Genomic DNA, 20,712 nt, shown 5'->3' with positions numbered 1-20,712 from the left:
TCATCTCCATCGAGGAGTCCTGGGTAATCATGACTATGGAGGAACAAGAAAACAGCCTGTTGCTAGTCACAGGTGCAAGTCTCTCGGTCCTTCTTTTCAATCCTGGCCTTCCTTCCAGCCATCATACCTCAGTGAAAGGAGTCACTGGTGAGGAGGTAATATGCTATTTTTGACAACCCTTAGGCTGTAACTACTTATTAGATCCTTCTTGCATATCTCTGTCTTCCTGAGAAACCACTTTGAAGATACCACCACGTATTACAGCAGCCATTGATATTTTCCTACTAATCTATCCATAACTGTGTTAAGTTTGTAATGTTCCTATCCTATTTCATAATGTATGTTTATTATTATGTGTTTCCTACAACAACCATTGAGAATAGTTAATGATTTTTCAATAGGTCACTCATGTATAGCTCTATTTATTTTCTTTAGAAGCCACTTTGAAGATACCAAAGTATAGCACAACAACTCTTGATAATCTCCTACCTCTTTTGTCTCTAACTCACTATTATTTGTCTACTTGTTTTCCTGAGAAACTATTTTGTAGATAATAATATGTAAAACGATAACCATTGATAATTTCCTACCATTTTGTCTGTAATTTGCTAAGTCCCCCCTATTATTATGTTATCCTTCTTTTATTCTTTAAAATTAAAAAAAAAAAAAAAAGATAGGGTCTTTCTTTGCAGTGCAGGCTGGCCTTGAGCTCAGTATGTAGCCCTGGGTGGCTGCAAACTCATGGTGATTCCTGCCTTAGCCTCCCAGGTAATCCTCATGTGGGATTACAGGTGTGTGCCAGCACACCTGGGTTACATTTTAAATTCTTCTGAGTATATACTTAGGAACAGTATTGCTGAGTCATGTGATAAATCTATATTTAATACTTTGAGGAGCTGCCCAATGTTTTCCAAAGTGACTTACCACATTTTTTTTTCCAAAATGGTTTCCAAAATGACCCTTTTATATAGACGATTGCTTTGTTAAATAATGCTTCAAGCATCTTGCACTCACGTGGCTCTATAATCTGATCCTTTCCCCACACAGTACAGTCCATTTTATTACTGTGATGAGGACGAAGGCTAAGCTTGATTCTGACCACTGCTGAGAGAAGCACTTAGTGCATTTTTAGCAGTGAAGTCCTGAGCATGCGGGTCTCCTTTGCACCCAGGGCCAGCAGGAGCTCTGTCTTCAGAGCCACAGAGCAGTGCACCTTTTGAGTCGGGCCAAGTTAAATTCCTAAAAATCAATTTTTTAACTTGCCAAATTCCTGTCTATGTGTGGCATTGGCTTCCGACACCTTTCACTGTCTTTGAAAAAAATTTTAAATGGCTGTTATATGTACTCTAGTCAATGTTTCTAGTCCTCTGTTATCATGAACTTTTCAAAGAGGCACAAAGCAGAGACAATAACCAAACAAAAATCCTATAAATCCACATCCAGGTTCTAGAATGTTCAAGAACCAGCCTACCCTCCCCCTTTGGATATGTATTTTAAGATACAGACCTTACATCATTCACCTACACATACTTCAGTACACAGTTCTAAAAATTACGGAATTTGGTTTTAAAACCGTAAAACTCTAATTGTGCATAACAGTATGAATGGGGTTGGAAGACTAATGTGTGGATAGTATGCGTAATTGAGAGGCTGAGATGGAAAATATGAGAGGTTACATAGAATAGATCTGACGTAGGTCTAACTGAAATTCTTGAGGGAAAAAACATGGAGGTAGGGCAATATAAGAAGAGTTAATGACCAAGAGTTTTTTGAGAACTGATTTAAGACAAAATAAAAATCCATTTTGTTTAGGAATCCCAGTGAATTTCAAACATGGGAAATAAAAACAAATCTATAATTTTACTCATCACAGTAAAAATGCAAAACACCAAAAATGAAGAAACCTCTTTAAAAGAGCCAGATGGGAAAAAAATACCCTCAAAGGAACAGTTAAGATATCTTAATATCTGACATCTCAGTGGTAATAATGGAAGCCAGAGGGCAGTAAAATGTACCAATAAATAAATATTAACCCAGCATCCTACAAAAATTTATTTCATGAACTGTTTTGCTCACCAAATTCTTCAAATATATCTAGTATTTTTAAACTTACATATCCAGTGAATTTTATAATTACTGTGCTTTTTATATGTAAAAGTTTTATTTTGTCAAATTGCCTGGTTATTTTTAATCATCAGTTGCTTTTTTTCAAATCCTTTTAAATTTCTGTAAACATATTAAATGTATTTCCTTTTTTTGTGCTAATAGTTCTAATATCTGAGATCTTGACAGACCTAAATATGGTGTCTACTTGTATCTCTGTGGCTTCTTACTCTTGGTTCTTGATTTACCTGGATATTTTTTGATTATGAGCTTAACTGTCTTGGAACATTATTTCTGAAAAGTCTTTGAGGCCTGGGTTGAAAAATGGGTCCTTTCAGGCACAGCTGTAAATAGCTTGAGGACTTCTGATTATTCAGGTAACATAAGGGTTAGTTGCAAGCTCATGTGGGGGCTTGTTCATTGTTACAAATTCTCAGAAGGACATTCTCTTATTTCCAGTCAGCACTAGGTTTGGAGACATGCACTTTTCTTTGTAGTTTCTGAAGGGAAATATTTCTTGTTCCTCTCAGACTAACAATTCAGCCTTTTAAGAGTATCAGACTTCTATGGGGATGGTCTCCTATTGCTGTGGATTCCTCAGGTGGGCTCTAGACAATTAGTGGAGACAATCTAGAAACTAGTGGGGACTGAAAGCCTTGTGTGATGATAGTAGACACAGATAAGCAAGAAATTAAAAAAAGAAAAAGTCAGCCAAAAGGGCAAAAAGTCATTTGGAAGAATGATGCCACTGAAAAAATGCGAAGGATGTACCCATAGCCCAAGGCTGTTCCTTTTGGTGACTAACAGGTGAGGGAACAAACCTCACTGAACTAGTCTCGCTAAGTTGCTAAAAAACATAAGGAAACAACTTGTGGAAAAGGGGATGTGGAGTAGATGAGGAAGGTAAGTATCCAGAATTGCTCTGATGTGTTATCTAAAACCCAGTTAACAAAACATTATAATAAACACAAAGAAACAGAAGTGTGGTCCATACACAGGAAGAGAGCAGACAACAGAAAGTGTTTCTGAGAGGGCCCAGATATTAGACTTAGCAGGGAAAGACATCAGAGCAGCTATTCGAAATACATTCAGAGAACTAAAGGAACATACACTTAAAGGCTGATGGCAGTATTCTGTCAAAGAGCAGCAACAGAAACTCAGAAATGATAAAAACACAAATAGAAATTGTGGAGTTGAAAAGTAAAGAACTGAAACATAACATCCTTCTTCGGGCTCCATAGCAATTTTGAATGGGCAGAACAACGAATGAATTTAAAGATAGATTGCTAAATATACTCTGAAGAACAGAGAAAAACCGAACCCCAGAATGTGGCACACCACTAAGCATGCTAGCATACATGTAAAAAGACTAGAAAACATACAAAGGGATAATGGCTAGTTATCTCCCCAATATGATGAAAACCATTAATTCACATAGCCAAGAAAATCAGCAAACTCCAAATAGGATAAACACAAAGATAGCGATAGCCAGACATACAATAGTAAAAGTATAATTGGATTGTCCCTCTTAACTAATTAAAAATCAGTTGACTAAAGCAATATATAATTGTACTGTGGGTTATGTAATGCTGAAATATATTCGACAATAACAGCACAGAGGAGATAGATGGAGGGAAAGATACTGGAATAGGGAAATAATACAAGATGGTAACTTGAATCTGCAAATTAAAAGGTTACAGATGGAGTCTATAAACAAATATGCACTTGCTCTCCTACATTTCAGTTTTTTAAAGAAGATATCAGGTTATATAAAGTAGTAATGATAATATATTGTTGGGTTTTTAACATATGTAGACATAATGTTTATATAAATACAGTAATACTTTGCTTCACAAACACTTCCGTTCACATTTGGTTCTCAAACAAAAATGTTTGACAAAATTTTGCTTCTGTTCATGAACTCTAAATTGGGTGACAAACAAAAATGCAGCCATCGTCCTCAAATTTTCTTTAAGAAACAGTCACAAGGGGCTGGGGATTTAGCTCAGCGGCAAAAGCGCCTGCCTGGCAAGCGCAAGGTCGTGAGTTCGGTTCCTGGTACCGGAGAAAAACCCAAAAAAAAAAAAAAAAAAGAAACAGTCACAAAACAAGTTTGTGAACCGATGTACCACTGTAGCAGCATAAAAATGCAGAAAGGGAAAGAATTATATAGAAAGAAAATTTGTTTATCTTACTGAAATTAAGAATGTAAAACTGAAATAGTCTGGGATATGATCTTTATTATAACCCCTAGAATAACTAAGGACATACATTTTAAAAATACTGAAAAAATAATTAAAGAAATTTAAACATTATGCTAGAAAAAATCACTTAATGTAAATTAAAACCATAAAGACTAGTGAGACAAAGAGAAAACATGAAGTAAATGTCATATTACAAGGACACATAGGTACTCATGTATACAGCAGCACGATTCATAATAGCTAAATCTTGGAAGTGGCCTGTACGTCCATCTGCAGATGAGGGGATAAAGAAAATGTGGGTTTTTACTCTGCTGTAATGAAAGATGAACTTGAGTCATTTGTAGGAAAACGGATGCACCTTGAAACCATAATATTAGATGAAATAAATCAAACATACAAGCTTAAGTATCACATAAATTCTTTTATGTGAGAAGCCCAAAATATAAATAATTTATAAAAAAGATAGACAATTGGAAGTAGAGAGATAGATCTTAAAAGGGAAAGGGATGAAAAAGGGAATCAAGATGTGTTACGCACATGTATCAAGTCCCCACAAGGAATGTAGACATTATAAACTACAAACCTGCACTAATACAAAGAAAACCAAAAGTAAAACGGCAGACATTAATTAAAAGGCAGGTGTTAGACCGTATTTAACAAAAAAATCCGGAAGTGAGATCTGCCTTGCTGACTAAAGGAGACATACTTAAGATTCAATGATATAACTAAGAAAAACATGCTCTAGGAACTTACGATGAGATTATGCTTCCAGAAACTCCTGGCAGACTGAAAATGTTGCAAGTCAAAAGTGCATTCATACAGGTAACCTACCGCATACCCTGGCTTAGCAACATGGTGCATGGGGGAAGACTGGGCTTCCCGTTACTACCACGGGGCTAACTGGCAGCTCGGGCTTGCTGCTGCTGCTCTGCTCACTGAGAGTATTGTAGCACATATCGCAAGCTAGGAAAAGAGCAAAATTATACGTGAAGTATAGTTTCCACTGAATGCTTACCCCTTCCAAACCATTGTAAAGGGAACACTGTAAGTCTATCCAGGACAGAAAAATACATACCATGCCAACGGCACCCATAAGGTTCTGGATAGGCTATGACACTAATTAGACTTTGTAACGATTTTAGAGAGAAAAAATTAAGTTCTCACATTGCAAAGGAACTTAATCTACTGTCACTTTATCTACTGAAAACCTACATAACATTAGGACAAAAAATTACAAAGACTTTGCCTTAGACTCTTCATTTAGATCTAAAAGAAATGGAAAAGAACAAGTGAAGGAGATAAGATGTTACACAACATAGAAAATGAATAGGAAGCAAACCCAGAGGAGGTATAGAGGGGAGAGAATTGAACTGGAGTATTTGAGAAACGGGGACAAGTTTCTGTTTATGTCAGAAAGGCTTTGGGCTTGGCTGCCACTCACACAGTGGGGGAGAAGCAAGGTTACCGCCGCGCTGATGTCAGTAGGTTGGGGAGCTGCTCGCTGGTCAGGGGAGCAGTGCTTCTTCCCTGCCAGCGAGCCGCATGGTGGGCCTGGCACTGTGCCGTGGCGTCGTCACTGCAGCTGCTGCAGTAGGGCCTGTTCCCCGTCTGGCAGCACCTCATTCTACAGCAGAGACCTCGATGACCTTTCATCCTTCGCATTCTGACTTGGGGAGGTGACCCTGCTTCTCCTCTATAGGGCGTAGAGGAGGCTCCATGGAGGCTGGTTGCCTTGGGCACCACTGACAAGGGCAGGAAAAAGGGCCCCAGGTTGGCCCCACAGCTGTTGAGAAATGAGGGTATAACTCAGTGTGTAACCCAAAACTGTAATTTCACTACTTCCTTTCAGTAGAATTTTAAAACTGAAAACTGGAGGTGATATTGTAAAGCCTAAGTGCCATGTACTAGAATTGTTCTCTCAAACTTTTTCATTGCTTTAAAATTCATGTTTAAATAAAAAAAAAGATCTAATTCAAAGTGTCCTTGTGAGGATAAAGTAAGGTAGTCTATGTAGTGAACGTGTTACAGGACCTGGCACCATTTAGGGAGTTTTAGATCTTCAGTTATTAGATGGAGGTTGAACTGAGGAGATGAGACTGTGTATTTCATACAACAACAAAGAGAAGGGTTTTTTCTACTTTTCAGTCTAACCATCGTCAGTTATTAGTAACTTTATGGCTGTTGCTCTTATTTCTGCAGGATGGCCCACTTCCACTTCATAAGAAATCATACAGAGGATCCCATGTGCCAGACTATAAGTATTTTCTTTCTATAGCATCCAGACTAGGAACCACTGATCCACAGAAGCTGGCCGTTTGCACTCTTATCCAGAGAGATGCAAAGCAAGAGGGAGGAGAGTTGTCAGGGGCCTGCTTCTAGCCAGAGCTTCATTCAGTGCCCAGAGGGAAAGGGAGCTGAAGCTGAACGACAGCAGAGCTGGCAGATCTCATGGCTTATGGATGATTTCTCAGGTCCTTCAGGTCTCCAGGCAGGTGTGAAGAACAGTGTGGGAAAGCCTTCCTGTGCCTGCTCGTGCCTTGACAATTCACAATCCTAGTGGTGAGCAGTGAGCTGGAGAGAGAACTCCTGAGAGACCTGCATGGAGGAAGTCTGGCTTTAGGGGCAATGGCAGAGATGCAGAAAACTTGGAAACGGTGTGCTCATTTTGTCACGGATTATAAAGAAGTAATACATGAGAGGTCTGTTGTGTCTTGGTTTTCTATATTAAAATTCAGGGATCCTGGATATAGTAACTGGTTTGATTGTAGTTTCTCACCTTTTATTATGCTGTTCTTGGTGAGTCCCAGTAACAAGATGGGGAGAGGGTGAAGAGGATGACAGGGAGGAACCCAGCATGAGACTAAGAAAAATTAACTAGATGAAGTGCCTTGAAGTGAGAAGGTTCCATTATGCTTTGTATCTTTGGACAATAGTCTGAAAATGTGCCCAGTATCTCTATCACATCTCTAGCTGCCTTTAAGAACTTTTTCAATTTTAATCAATAATCTATTTAAATCAAAAGAACAACTCATTTGTCATGCAGCCAATCTCAATCAAATCTTTAAACAGATGCACAATAAAGAAAGAGATCCTCAACACAGTCGACAGATAAAAATTAAATGTCACCAGCACACATCTTCTATTTCAGTGTTGGCAGACTGGCAAGAGGCAGTTTGGGGTAATTGCATTCTGCCCACCTCAGAATCTCCTTTAGTCTTCCCTGGGAACCGCATCCTTCACTTTCTCCTGGAAACTATTCACAAAAGGCCAAAGGAGTATTTCAGGAGAAGGGTGGTGCATAATCACCTAGAACACCTCTGCTGGACGGCTGCTCCATTCCAAACCAGTGGTTACCGAACAAAGCCAGGAAAATGTGAGTGGGAGCCTGCCTCACGCTGCACATGTGGTAGCAGTGATAACTTGCCGTGTGTTGCATTTGAAGCTGGGTTACCACTGGTTTAAACCTGTCTACCACCCACAGATCCTCTGATTAGCTGGCTAACCAGGAAGGAAAATGGGCATGCAGTCAGTGAAAGCTAAGTTTTTAATTAGCTCACATGGGAGGCACTGCCTAGCGGGGGCTGTTAGCGAATGTGGGGAGCAAGGTGGTCAGGGAGACAGATGGTGAGCACGTGCCTACTTTGACTGGTCACAGAGTTTCTTTGCTCACTGGAGTGGGCTGATTCCTTGTTTGAAAGATTTCAAGCTAAGAAAGTCCCGAAACACGAATCGCAGTGAAGAGGACAGGATAGACTCCTTATCCTCAGAGCTGTGTCTGTCTTGGATGAACAGCACACCCAGGACAGTTTCTTGGCCCAGTTCAGAACTTCAGGTCAGAGACTGAGTGCCCAGGTTATTAGGTCCCTTGCTATGTAAAGATCTAAAGGAAAAAAGGAAGAAAATAGTGCCAGGAGATCACCTGGAATACCTGTTATCTGATACCTCCAATAGAGTGGGACCCACCAGTGCAAGGCCTTGTTTCTCTTCCACAATCCCCACCCGTAACAACAGAAAGGCTCCCAGACATTCTTTCACTGTAGGTGGGAACAATCCTGGGCAACTGAGAACTGGACAGGAATCTTTCCTCCACCTCAAATACGAGAAGCACAGGTTCAAATGCTCCACAGATGGGCCCCGTGCATATGAGCAAGGACACAGATGGAAGCCAGCACTCCAGCTGTGTGTACAAGATCTGCGTAGGAGGCCCAACAGCATTTGCCATTCAGATATATAATACCCGTGGCAAAAATGTTCTTAAATCAGCCCAAATAACAAGCCCTTCTAATCTTAACGGCAGTAAAAAAGTTCCATTTGGGGCGGGGGTAGGGTTAGAGCTCAGTGGAGAGCAAGTACTTACCTTGCACAAGGCCTTGGGCTTAATCAGGAGTGTGTGCTCACACATACAAAATTTCACTTGCGTTGATTTGTGCTCAAAATGAATGCTTGTTCTCTTTTTCTCAGTTTTACAGAGAGAAAAGGACCTTACGTGAACTTCCCAGGAAACAGTCCTTCTCTCTGACATACGGATAACCAGCACTGCTGCCCACCCTAGTCCCCGTCAGCCTGCCTCTTGCACATACGAGTAGGGAAGCACTGGAGGGAGACTGAGCTGAAATACAAGATGCCGTGTTTGATGAAGGCCTTCCTGTTCTTTCTGTCCTCACATTTCCATTGCTGGGTAGGGAGAAGGCTTGTTTGATCCGAAGGGTTACGTTCAGAGGTGGGGGTAGACAGAATAATGCCCCCCATGGCCATGTTCTCATTCCTGTTAGGTTACATAGCAAAGATAGACTTGAATTTGCTGAACAGCTGACCTTGAGATTGGGGTAGTATCTGGGATTGTCTGAGTGGGTGCATATAAATAGAAGGAGGAATTGGAAGAGGAAAAAGGCAGCACGAGATGGACTTGACCCAACACTGGCGCCTCTGAAGGCCGAGGAAAGAGCCAGGAGTCAAGTGTTCTCTTGAAGCTGGAAGGGGCAAGAAACTGAGATCTCCGTGAGCGCGTCCAGAAGGAGTGCGGCCCGCCCGTACCTGGCCCTGGTCAGTAAGGGTGTGGATTGCTGAGCTACAGAACTGTAGGGTAATAAATGTTTACTGTTTGAAGCATCTAGGTTTGTGATAGTTTGTCTTCAATGAACAAAGCTAGCGGTGATAGCTAATACTTTTTGAGTGCTTACCACGTGCTAGTTATTTTCCTGAGTACTATATGTATAAACTCATTTAGGCATTTGTAATTATCTCAAGAGGTAACTGGTGGAAGGTCGTATTACTAGAAGTTGTACAGCTAGGATTTAAACCCAGCTGACTGGCTCCAGTGAGATAAAATCCTATATTGCCTTTTGGATTGATCTCGTGGCTGCTGTAGATATTTACTTATAGAAACAATGAACTTTACATCACCTATATTCACCTTTAATTTTTTCGCTTCCCATTTGTAAGAACTTAGGCAATCTGCACAGTTTAACTGAGGCTTAACCCACTAAGTGAGAGAATGTGACCCACCTCTAAGGACGTAAGAATCAAAATAAGACGGCCCAGATATATAGCAGGTAATAGATGAAACATTTGCGGAATCCATAACTGAAGAGAATGTGGCCATTCTGTCCACAAAAGGAAAATTAAATTTTTTCCCTTCATTTTGTAATTATTTGATGATTCAGCACCCCCACACACACCAGAGGTAATGACATGGGTAACAAATTCTGCAGCTTTTATTGCTACACTGGCCATCAGAAAAGCTGTCTATGTGTACAGTTTTAAGAGCATCTAAAAGAGGTGGCTAGACATGAAAGTTGAGTGAGAGAAAGAGGTAATGACAAGGTAAGATTTAGCCTGGTATGGTGGCTTATCCTTGTAATCCCAGCTACTTAGGAGGGTGAGGCAGGAAGATTACAAATTTAAGGCCAGCCTGGGCAACATGGTGAGATCCTGTCTCAAAACATAAAATAAAAATGGCTAGGGATATAGCTCAGCATTACCTATTTTAATCCCCAGCATTACCATCACTACCACCACCCCAAGGAAAAAAAAAAACAGTAAGATTTAGCCCAGGAAGAAGACAACCAAAGGAAGAACCAGTCTCTTAAGTTCTGACATCAAAAATACTCTTTGTAGCTCAACAGACTAAAATTAGGATCAGTGGTTGGAAGTTACAAAGAGGCAGATTTCAGGTCAATAAAAAGGGAATCAATCTGAGGACACAAGTCTAAAGCAAGCAGGGCTCCCTCAGAGGTATGATTTTCCTGTTTGTGGAGGTATGAAAGAAGAGGCCCCAGAGAGCACATATCATGAAGTTTCTGATACTCCAGGGGTAGGTTTGGTGGTATCAGAGTTCCCAGCAAACCTACTTTTGAAAAGTTCCCGTTATTGTGACTAGTGCCAGACACATTGGCTGCATCTCCAGAATGGGGACAGGAAGGTAAAATTCTAAGGGCTTCAGGCAGAACTTTGGTAAAAGTTTCAGTTTTCATGGCCCACAGCGTAACAGTATGAAAACCCCAGCACAATGTAGGGACAGAGGAACAAACAAATCTATGGGAGTCCAAGCCCCATCACACTTAACATAGCAGCTTTACCTTCCCCTGTCCCAGGGGTGCCGCACTGCACACATCCAATTCAAACCCTGACTACTAAAGGAGCCCTAAATGGCCATGAGGGCAAAGGGAAGACTTTCGTGCTGTGCAGCCCTGTGACTCATGCCCCTTTGACTGCTGAGATGCGCTGCTGGCAGTTTCGTCAGAACCGCTGTCTGCTGGAGGCAGGTACCACGCTGCTCTTCGGGGGCACTGTAAGCACCTATGCAGTGATGGCGAAAGGGTTACTCTCCAGTTACAGTTTAGGACCTCCTGCATCAGGATCCGAAGATTCACCTCTGCGGGGCTCACCCAGACCCAACAAACTGGAATGTCTGGTGGTGGGGCTCAGGCATTGACTTTACAAGCCCCACTGGTGCTGCTTTTGTACAGTTCCAGAGCCCTGGTCCCACAGATGCCTATCCGTTTCCTTGGGGCTAGGCGTCAGATTTAGTTTGAGGTGTGAGAAGGTGGAAAATTACAGAGTGAGGTAAAGTTTGGTTTATGACAGGAAAGGGAAGAGCTGCCAGGAGGCAAGAACTCAAGAACAGAGCACTATGTGAGACAAATAACTTACAGTTGTTTTAAATCTTTTAAAAATCCTGCCAGAAGATTTTTGCAGAATTCTGCCTGCCTGACTTCCTAGAGCCTGCAAGCGGGACTGACACATGGGACGCACGAAGTGTTGGCTAAGCCACTGAGCGGATGTAGAATTTGCTGCTGCTGAAAGCTGAGGCCGGTGAACGGGACTCCTCGTTTAGAGTGTGGCCAGTCTGTTGGCATCCCAACGTACGTGCAGCCTCACTGCAGGGATCTTAACGATGGGGCAGAGGCCATGGCTCAGAGGCTTACCAAACCATTCCTTTCTGCCTGGCTGCCAGAGGAAGTGTGGAGATTTTAAAAGGTAGGATTGATGAAGCCACCTGCTGCTGTAACATCACTGGAGCAGAGGGACCCTTCATTCCTCTGACAGAAATTTTAAGCAGGAGTGACTGGATGTCCCCTCTGCTTTCAGCTTGCCACTCCTGTGCACAGGCAGGGGTAGAGGCCGACTCAAACCGGAGGCCATTCTCAGCGACACTGCCTTCCCTGCCACTTGAACTGCGATCAGGAACATGAAATAAACCTAGCCGCATGTCTTTTTTATTCACTGTAGAAGACAGGATGATGAACAAGATTATCAGTTTGGGTGAGGCTGACTGCTGAAGAATTCCCTTTTCCTTCATCCTTCCCTTCTGGAGTTCAGATGCAACATGAAAGGCAGAAAAGTTGTCCATTGAGAGATCTGTCGTTCTCTCATATGTACTTCTTCACTTGAAAAGTTCTACACACGTGAAGAAATTCCCCCTTGTCTTTTATCTGTGCATTTGCAGGCCATGAGTAGCGTAAGTCTGTCCCAGAAAATACTGTGCTTTCTGGGGACCGAATAAGGTCATTTTTTCATACTAACCCTCTTTTCCCCTTCTCCCAGACAGCAAGAAATTCTTTCTTTTAAGCTACACAAAACAACATTAAGACAAGACAGCAAGAATGTGCCTTTAGTGCATTCATTAACCACTTTCCATAGAATAATTAGATAGTGAAAGCATTTTGGCTTTGTGGTTTTGGTCATAAAATAATTGTAAGCACAAAGAAAATTGCCTGTATCTGCCAAACATACTCAGGACACAGGAGCCTGCGGTTGCTGTTTTGAGCTTGGATCTTATTCCAACAGTGCAGGAAAACATTGTGAGAAAGTAGAATAATTATGCAATGACACAGGCGCTGTCATTATTAGCTAATCACAACCCTAGGGCATTAGCAAAATACAGAGTGTCTCTTCTCCCATGGGGCCTAATTATTCTACAATAACCACACCTCTCATTTTAATTTATTCCTTAAAAGACTACGGGGGAGGGACATGAAGAGAGTGCTGATAGGTTAGGAGGAGACCCTCAGAAAACGGTGTGAAGGGTTCTAAGATCACACTACGCACTGGGATCTCACTGCTTGACAGTCTAACAGTATATAACATTTTACACACAAACATCTGAACTACTTTCACTGCCCACTTCCAGCTCACAGAAAACTGGTAAGCTCCTTGGCCTGGCACAACATTGGGCCAGAGGAGCATTCGTACTGGCCCTTTAGAGATTGGTGAGAGGAAAATTCAGAGTGTGGAGGACTAGATTTTCACTTGGAATTACTTGCAAAGTTTGTTACTCCATGATAGCAAATTATTTTCAAAAGCGAGAAATTGATAATGGATAATAAACTTTTAATGTTCAAAATAGCTGTACTGTTTTCATCTTCAGATGTTTACTGGAGGTCTCAGTAGTCGGTATTTCTAAGAAAGACGTCTACATCATTAGTTGTCAATAAACTAGGAAACCTCCCCGACCTGGTCTTACGTTAATGTATTCTGCAGTCCATGAAGATACTGTATTCTGAAGAATGAAAGTGTAATTTGTAGCCAGGAGACTGAAAAGACAGTTCACAGAAATTCATATACTGAATAGGAATGGAGCACACTGAGTGAGGTGGGACGTCCCTATAATTCCAGTACTTGGGGGCTGAGGCAGGGAGCGTGCATACTCTGAGCTACCCTGGACTGTGCAGTGAGACCCTATTTCAAAGAACAGAAGAAGGGTAGATGGACAGAAGGGAAGGAGGGAATGAAGCAAAAGAAAGGGAACTAAACTTGTTTTCCCTTCCAATAATTTTGCCTTATGATTGAGCAACACACAAGTACATAGTTCTCCTTAGCGGGCCTCAAATGTTTTTTACAAATGGTTATGGATACAGGAGGTAAAAAATGTTCGCCTCTTCACAAGGCAAGAACATGTAAATAGAATATCCACAAATAATTCTGGTTTCCCGGTAGTTTCTACTTTGGAGTATTTCGTGGTGCGGTGGCAGTGACTGTCAGCTCACCTGTTGCTAGTATCTGTGCACCTAGTGACAAAGTGACCATCTATTTACTCTTGTAGCCTTGTTTCCCTGTGTGGATCGTGGATGAGGCACCAGGTTAGATTATCGTGCAGATTCCTCGCTGCTATAAAATTTGGTGATGTGGCCAGGCTGTGGCTTCCGGGCAGAAAAGGTGAGGAAGGCAGGCCACGCTTACAGCATCACTGGCTCTGTCGAAAGTCTGCCCTTCCTTGGGAGAGCGGGGATAGCTGGCCCAGACGGAGAAAACACTCTCAGAGGCGTATTTTCCTCTGGGTAATGTGACTGCAGGTTAGCCAGGGGCAGAAGGCGGTCTGCCCCGGGTTTGGAAAGCAGGGCTGCGAGCTCCTCTGCCTCAGCATGACTGTGGCGGGGCAGTGGCCTTTCAGGTGGCTGGCTAGAATGCACATCCGTGTGGTACCTGAAATAACTCTCCAGAGGCCTCAATACCTGGTCCTCAGTTTCCATTCTGCCCCGCTATGACTGTCTAATCCAGTAGTACTACTTTGACTGTACCAGGGAAGGGAGTTGGTACTCTGAACCAGTCCTTATTTTAAGCACTGTGGGAACTTCACTGCCATCCTGCACAGCCAAACAAAAGCAGCAAGAGTGAGGAAACCTCTTTTCCCTCATTTACGTTCTGCGTTCTTAGCGAGGATTTGGACAGGATAAGAGGTTCAGAGAAAAATGACTGGATCTTACTCTAGTTTTAACCTAGTTTGTGTCCTCCAGGAGTATTTAGTGTCATACCAAAATAATGAAAAATTTCTCATAAGCTACTTTAGTATTATTCTTTTACAAAAAGCAACTGTATACATTTATGTATGTTATTATAGTTGTGATCGCAGAGTCTCATGTGTTCAGAGGTAGTGCGTTTGGAAGGTGACTGGATCATGGCGGTGCCGTATTCGTCAGTGAGTTAGTTCACTGATGAGTTCATCTCACTGTTCTTTGGAGGTGAGGCCTGGTTGAAGGAGGGTAGGTCACTGAAGGGTGGGTGATCTTGAAGGGTGTATTCCTGTCTGTGGCTCCTCCCCTTGCTCTCTGCTTGGTACGAGCCGCTTTCCTCGGCCAGGCCTTTCATCTGTGATGTTTCTGCCTTGGCTTCCTCCCACCATGGACTAAATGCACAAAAACTGTGAGCCCGACAAAGCTCTCCAAGTCATACATACTGGGAATTTTGTTCCAGTGATGGGGAGGTTATTTCATAAATGCTAATGTACAAATGAATATAAACATAAAATACATGAACTACCGTTTCAATAAGGAATATGGAAGTGAACAATACCATTGCACAACTGAAAAAATTAAATGACTTTCTTCAATAACAGTGGAGAGGAGATGATCGGGCGTAATGACTTTAACGCTTACGTTAGCTTGCCTTGCCTCTACAGCTGAGTTTAGGTCCACTTTTCCAGCTCCAGTCTTCTGTAAACTCGGGGGTCAGACATCGAACTACTGAATGTATTTCCATGAATAGACAGTTCACAGGGCATTAGCTCAACATGTGCCAAGTAAGATCTTGTTCTACAAACATTTCCTTCTCCTTACTCCTCTCTCTACTAATGAAAACAACACCGTTCACCCAAACTGAACCCAGTGAAGTCATCTTTTAACTTCCTCTCTTTTGTTCTTGCTCACATCAAATCTGTAGCTAAATCCAATCACTGATATTCTTAGGGTTGACATCCCTCAAGATTGAATTCAGTGGTTCTTCATGCCTACATGGAAAAAGGAATCTCCTCCTTAGCCATCATTTTTAGGGTGCTACATGGCTGTTATTTTCAATTTACTGCATGCTGTGAAAATGAGATGAACGTTAATTTGCTAACTAAATTCTTTTTCTACATGTTCATCCCCTTTCTACCTACAAAAATTCTATCAATTCTTAAAAATTTGGCTTGAGTGTCAATTCATCTATTAATATTCTCTCATTTCCTCAAGACAAAATCTCTCCTGTCACTGATACTGCGTACTCTAACTAGTGTGCCTGGTCTCTAACTAGATTTTACAGGTTGATGCTTTTGCTTATTTTTCTGTATGCCTGCTGTACATAGTTCATAGAAATTTATAGGATTAAATTATAAATAAAAATGTCTACTTTATTGTTTAAAAATGCCTCAACTGTTAAAAAATGGACCTTAGCTTATAAACTTCTGAAAGTTGTGACTAAAATAAAGATTTTGTTTTTCCCACCTAATATAAAACCCAATTAGACAATAAATCAAACTTTTCCCCAGTGCTAGTAGTGATAACATGGTTTTTCAGACAGTAACATAATTTAATGGGAATAAAAATCTTATCAAGTGGTTGTGTTGGACAGAAAACATACGCCTGAGTTCATACAAATATCACAAGTGGATCTGATTGTGGATTTGCTGCATAAACAGGAGCCTGGGCAAAGCAATATTTAAAACTGAATCACCATTACTTATGAAAGCACAAACTTCAGTGCCACTAAAAGGAAAAAGCAAACACATTAAAAACAAGAGTCAATGTCTGCAAGTATTAAAAAGCCCGCCCTGAACAATACTGCACTGAGTGATACCCCTAAGGATGCATGACACGATCTGTCTACCTACAGGGTGATGGGATCCAACCGGCAGAACTTCAGGCATCAGTGGAGTCTGCTTGCAGAAATCTGAGTGTGGGCTCTGTGGTGAACCGTAAATACCTCTGCCCCCTCAGCTGTGCAGCTTTATTAAATTGCAAGTTAGCTCGGGACTGTTAAGAGACTGCGGTGTACTCTAGGTCAGGGGCTTCTCATCAACTGCAGGCTGTCCATCCACCGTGTGAGAGTTCCTTTGGTGGCAGGAGGTGAGGACCCTCTGGTGGATGACAAGGGTTCCGTAGTAATTAGAGAATTAGCTCCGGTTCTATTTTGACCAAGAGACTTCTTGTCATTTTTTTGATGGTTAATGAAATTTAAAGATAATTCTACATCCAAACTCTCAGTCTATGCGGGAGACGTCAAAACCTCTCTGGTTGGGAGATTATTTGCATGGCCTTCCCCTTTCGCAGCAAGATGGTCAATACCAAAGAAACAACAGGTTAATAGAAGAGCGTCTCCTTCCCATTTGTTTTAATATTCAAAAAGCTTGGTTTTTACGTAAGATTTCTGTTGAGAAGCCACAGAAGGATTGAGTAACCTTCTCTATGGAAAAGCCCTCTTATTTCCTAGTTTTGCCACCTGCTAAATCTACCATAAAGGGATGGGTACTACTCAGAGTGCATTTTTGCACTAACGTGTAGGAAAACATACAGTTTAAAAACGGGAAGAAAGTAGGTAAAGAAGGTCTTGTTCCTCCCCACCTTTACCGAATCCACAAACATTATTGTATGGTAAAACACTGATTAAAATTTTTTTAAGGATGTAGAAATTGTAGCTTATATTTAAAGGCTATTCAAGTTATTTTACTGATTCTGTCCCACAAATAGCCATTTTACTAAATGGCTTAACTCTGCTTGACTAGAGCACTTTAGAAAGAAGCTAGTAAATGGGGGAACTGACTGCTTTGAGATTTACTTTTGCTTAACAATAATGACAAAAGGTGGGTACAAATAGAAAAACAGGAGGTAAGAGACCTGGTAGTCCTAACATGAATAACTGGTTCCTGAATTAATAAATGCACTGTATTTTATAAGTACAGTATAAATAAAAATACTCTGATAAACTAAATGGGATTTTGTTTTAGTGTGGGTGCACCAGAAGGCGGTGTGAAATTACTGATGCACAAGTAATTAGGGAGTGTTTGCTAAGGACGATCTATTGTGTCATCCTTCAAAAGTGCACATTAGAGTAGGTGGTTCTTCTGAAAATGAAATACCTTTATTTGGCACAAGGCTCTTGCTTGTTCTGTATCATGACATCAGAACTCTTTGAAAGCTGTTCTTTGTAAAATCTTATAATAAAAAGCAACAGCATCGTATGACTTTGTTCTAATGCAAGATAGTATTGATTCATCCTTCAGAAACCTTTCAGGTGCACACGTAAGGTGTGGCTATGCCTGGAGTCCTAAAGAACCAAATCATGGATTATAAGGTGGAGTCACTGACCCAATCAATATCACCACGACAGGTATGTCCCTGTCATGTGTTCATTGTATTAGATAGAATGAATGGCTCTTAAATTTTAGTCTTAGGCTATTTTCACTTGACCATTCCTTTAAATTAATAAAACATCTCTGATGGCCTGTTTTATGATGTGGTGCTCCAAATGCAAGGGGATCTGCATTGATTCTTAAAGGGTAAGTAGTAAGGTACTGGAAATTATTATTAATCGAGGGGTGAGGTGGTGCACGCCTGTAATCTCAGCACTTGGGAGGCTGACGCAGAAGGATCGCTGTGAGTTTGAGGCCAGACTGGGCAACACAGTGAGTTCAAGGCCAGCCTGAATTACAGTGAGAGACCCTGTCTCAAATAAAACAAAGCCAAAACAAATAATTATTAATTGCTACAGAATATTTTTTACTGTGGCTTAATTACAGAAGTATTACTATACATTTTATCATGTGTATTTTATGTATATACACAATCATTCTAAAAATAGGCAGGGAAGAAATTAGTGATGTAGATACATGGGAAGAAAGGGGAGAGAAGGTATTCTGAGGAGAGAAACCCACAAAGTTAAAGTGCGGCTCTGTGGGGGACGCAGAATGATCTGACTGGGCTGGAGTGTGGGCTGCCTGGGAGTGGTGCAGTTCCGGTGCGAAGGAATGGAGCAGACCCAGTGCTCAGGAGTTTGCTTTACTGTAGCCTAGACTACAGTGAGCTGAGTGGTACAGGGGATGATCAAAATACATGGGTGATGTTTAAATTAAAAAATTTATTACAGTAAAAGCAGTGCTACCGAGCTCCCTCAGAATACACCCCTTTGCTTCAGACACAGTTATGCCGTCATTCTTGCCACTTTAGGAAGTAGTTCTTCAAGTTGTCTTTTGTGAGTGTCTTTAGGAGGTATGATTAAAAATATATGGGAAATGCTGCTGCTGCATGCCATTCAGTGAAAAGACACACTCTTAAAAACTGTATCCTCATCCACCTTATTCACTTGCATAGTAGGATTTCTGGCATATTATGATTTCTGGCTCTTCCTCCAAGTCACCGTTACCATGAACGGTACATGTTTTGAATCAGTTTAGAATATCAAGGCACCTATAACAGTACAACGAAAGATACAAAAAATGACTTCTAGACCTGCTTCAGAAAGTGACAAAAAGAATAGGATGAGTGTGTTCAAAGTGAGGGGGAGTATGTGAGGTGGATTAATGGCTATGTGTCTTTATAACTATAATAAATTAAAAACCATTTTAAATTCGCTTTTTTAGTCATATTGCATAGGTGTCTGAACAGGGCTGTTTTGTTTTGCCTACAGGGGACAGAGGGTAGGACCTGAGTTGGAGGGTTTTCCAGTAGCACAAAAGGTATAAAAACAAGTGCCTTATCCAGACTAATGTCAACTGCGAGGACGAAGAGATGCTCACGGGGAGAAGTAACTGGCATGAGGATTAGTGTGCCGGAGAACCACAGGTGGCTGTGAAGCAGCAGTCACTGAATTCTCTTAGTGACTGAAATGAGACTTAAGACAGGAAGAGGGTGGGTGAACTGGTCAGTGGAAATGCTTTAGTCTCTTAGAACTTCTGAGGTTGAGCTGTCACTGCAGTGCGCTTTGTGAGACAGCCTCTCCCAGTGCTCTGTCTGTCCATCTCTCCTGGCCTCAGCATCCCCTACACATGTGTTACTGTCTTGGGGGGGGGTGATGTAGGGCCCAGCTCACCTTACGTACTTGCCTTGTACATACTAAAAGGCTGGGAAACGTGAATTCAATGAGCCTGTGAATAGCCTCCCTTCCCAGAATATAATTTCTTAGGTGACACAGGTATAGATACACTGATGTAGTGACAAAAGCCTTTTGCACATTGAAAGGCTCCAGGATAAGGATGAGGGCTGAATTCTTTTTCTCTGCTGCTCATGCAACTGCTCTGTTGACACAGGAGTGCAAGAGGGACAGAATTCACTCATCAGCCATTACTATGTGAGGAGGGCAAGACAGCCCTGAATCATATTAAAGCACCTTCAGCCTGTTAACCTCGAACAGTCCATAAGGAAGCTTTAGCATTTCCTTGCACCAGTGTCTGTCCTAGCCTTCAAGGAGGCTGGGACCCCTTGAAGATTTTAAAAGAGAACACTTTTTGAAGATCCTATGGTGGGAATTGAATAATGCTTCCTAGCATTTAAAAATGCCTGACAACTGTTGAAAGAGAAATAAAAGGAGTAAGGATAGAAAAGGGAGAAGTAAAATTATCACTATTTGCAGATGACATGATACTTTACATGGGAGACTCCAAAAACTCCACAAGAAGACTCCTTGAATTAATCAACAAATTCCGCAGTGTAGCTGGATACAAAGTCAACACCCAAAAATCGATAGCATTCCTGTACACAAACAACAAACAGACTGAGAGAGAAAGTAGGAAACCATACCTTTCACAATAGCATCCAAGAAACTGAAATATTTAGGAATCAATCTAACAAAAGAACTAAAAGATCTATTCAATGAAAACTACAGTACTCTGAAAAAAGAGATTGAGGAGGATTTCAGTAAATGGAAAAATATCTCTTGCTCATGGGTAGGAAGAACCAACACTGTGAAAACGGCCATACTACCAAAATTGTTGTACAGATTCAATGCAATTCCCATTAAAATACCATTAGCATACCTCACAGATCCAAGAAAACATCCCTTAAATTCGTCTGGAACCAGAAGAAACCCAGAATAGCAAAAGTAATCATGGGCAACAAGACAAGTCAGGTGGAATCACAATCCCTGACCTGAAATTATACTACAAAGCCACTGTAACATAAATCAACATGGTACTGGCAAAAAAACACCAGAGGATCAA

General features: G+C 41.3%; 1 protein-coding gene and 1 long non-coding RNA gene across 10 annotated transcripts in view; one reads left to right on the top strand and one right to left on the bottom strand.

Moving 5' to 3' along the window:
* Positions 1 to 9,418, top strand: part of LOC102014256 — a 40,951-nt gene extending 31,533 nt beyond the window's left edge. The window contains exons 6-7 of one of the 2 annotated variants that reach the window (XR_001233847.1): positions 6,779 to 7,006; positions 8,769 to 9,418. This is a non-coding gene — a long non-coding RNA (uncharacterized LOC102014256). The remainder of the gene's footprint in view (positions 1 to 6,778; positions 7,007 to 8,768) is intronic. The other variant, XR_001233848.1, reaches the window with a different exon arrangement.
* The window catches only part of Celf2 (CUGBP, Elav-like family member 2), a 310,354-nt gene that overhangs the window by 23,911 nt on the left and 265,731 nt on the right, over positions 1 to 20,712 (bottom strand). The gene's annotated exons all lie outside the window — the stretch shown is intronic.

Source organism: Chinchilla lanigera, unplaced genomic scaffold, assembly GCF_000276665.1.
Source record: "Chinchilla lanigera isolate Chin_1 unplaced genomic scaffold, ChiLan1.0 scaffold00020, whole genome shotgun sequence".
Classification (NCBI taxonomy): Eukaryota; Metazoa; Chordata; class Mammalia; order Rodentia; family Chinchillidae; genus Chinchilla; species Chinchilla lanigera.
This window is presented reverse-complemented; position numbering and strand designations above follow the sequence as displayed.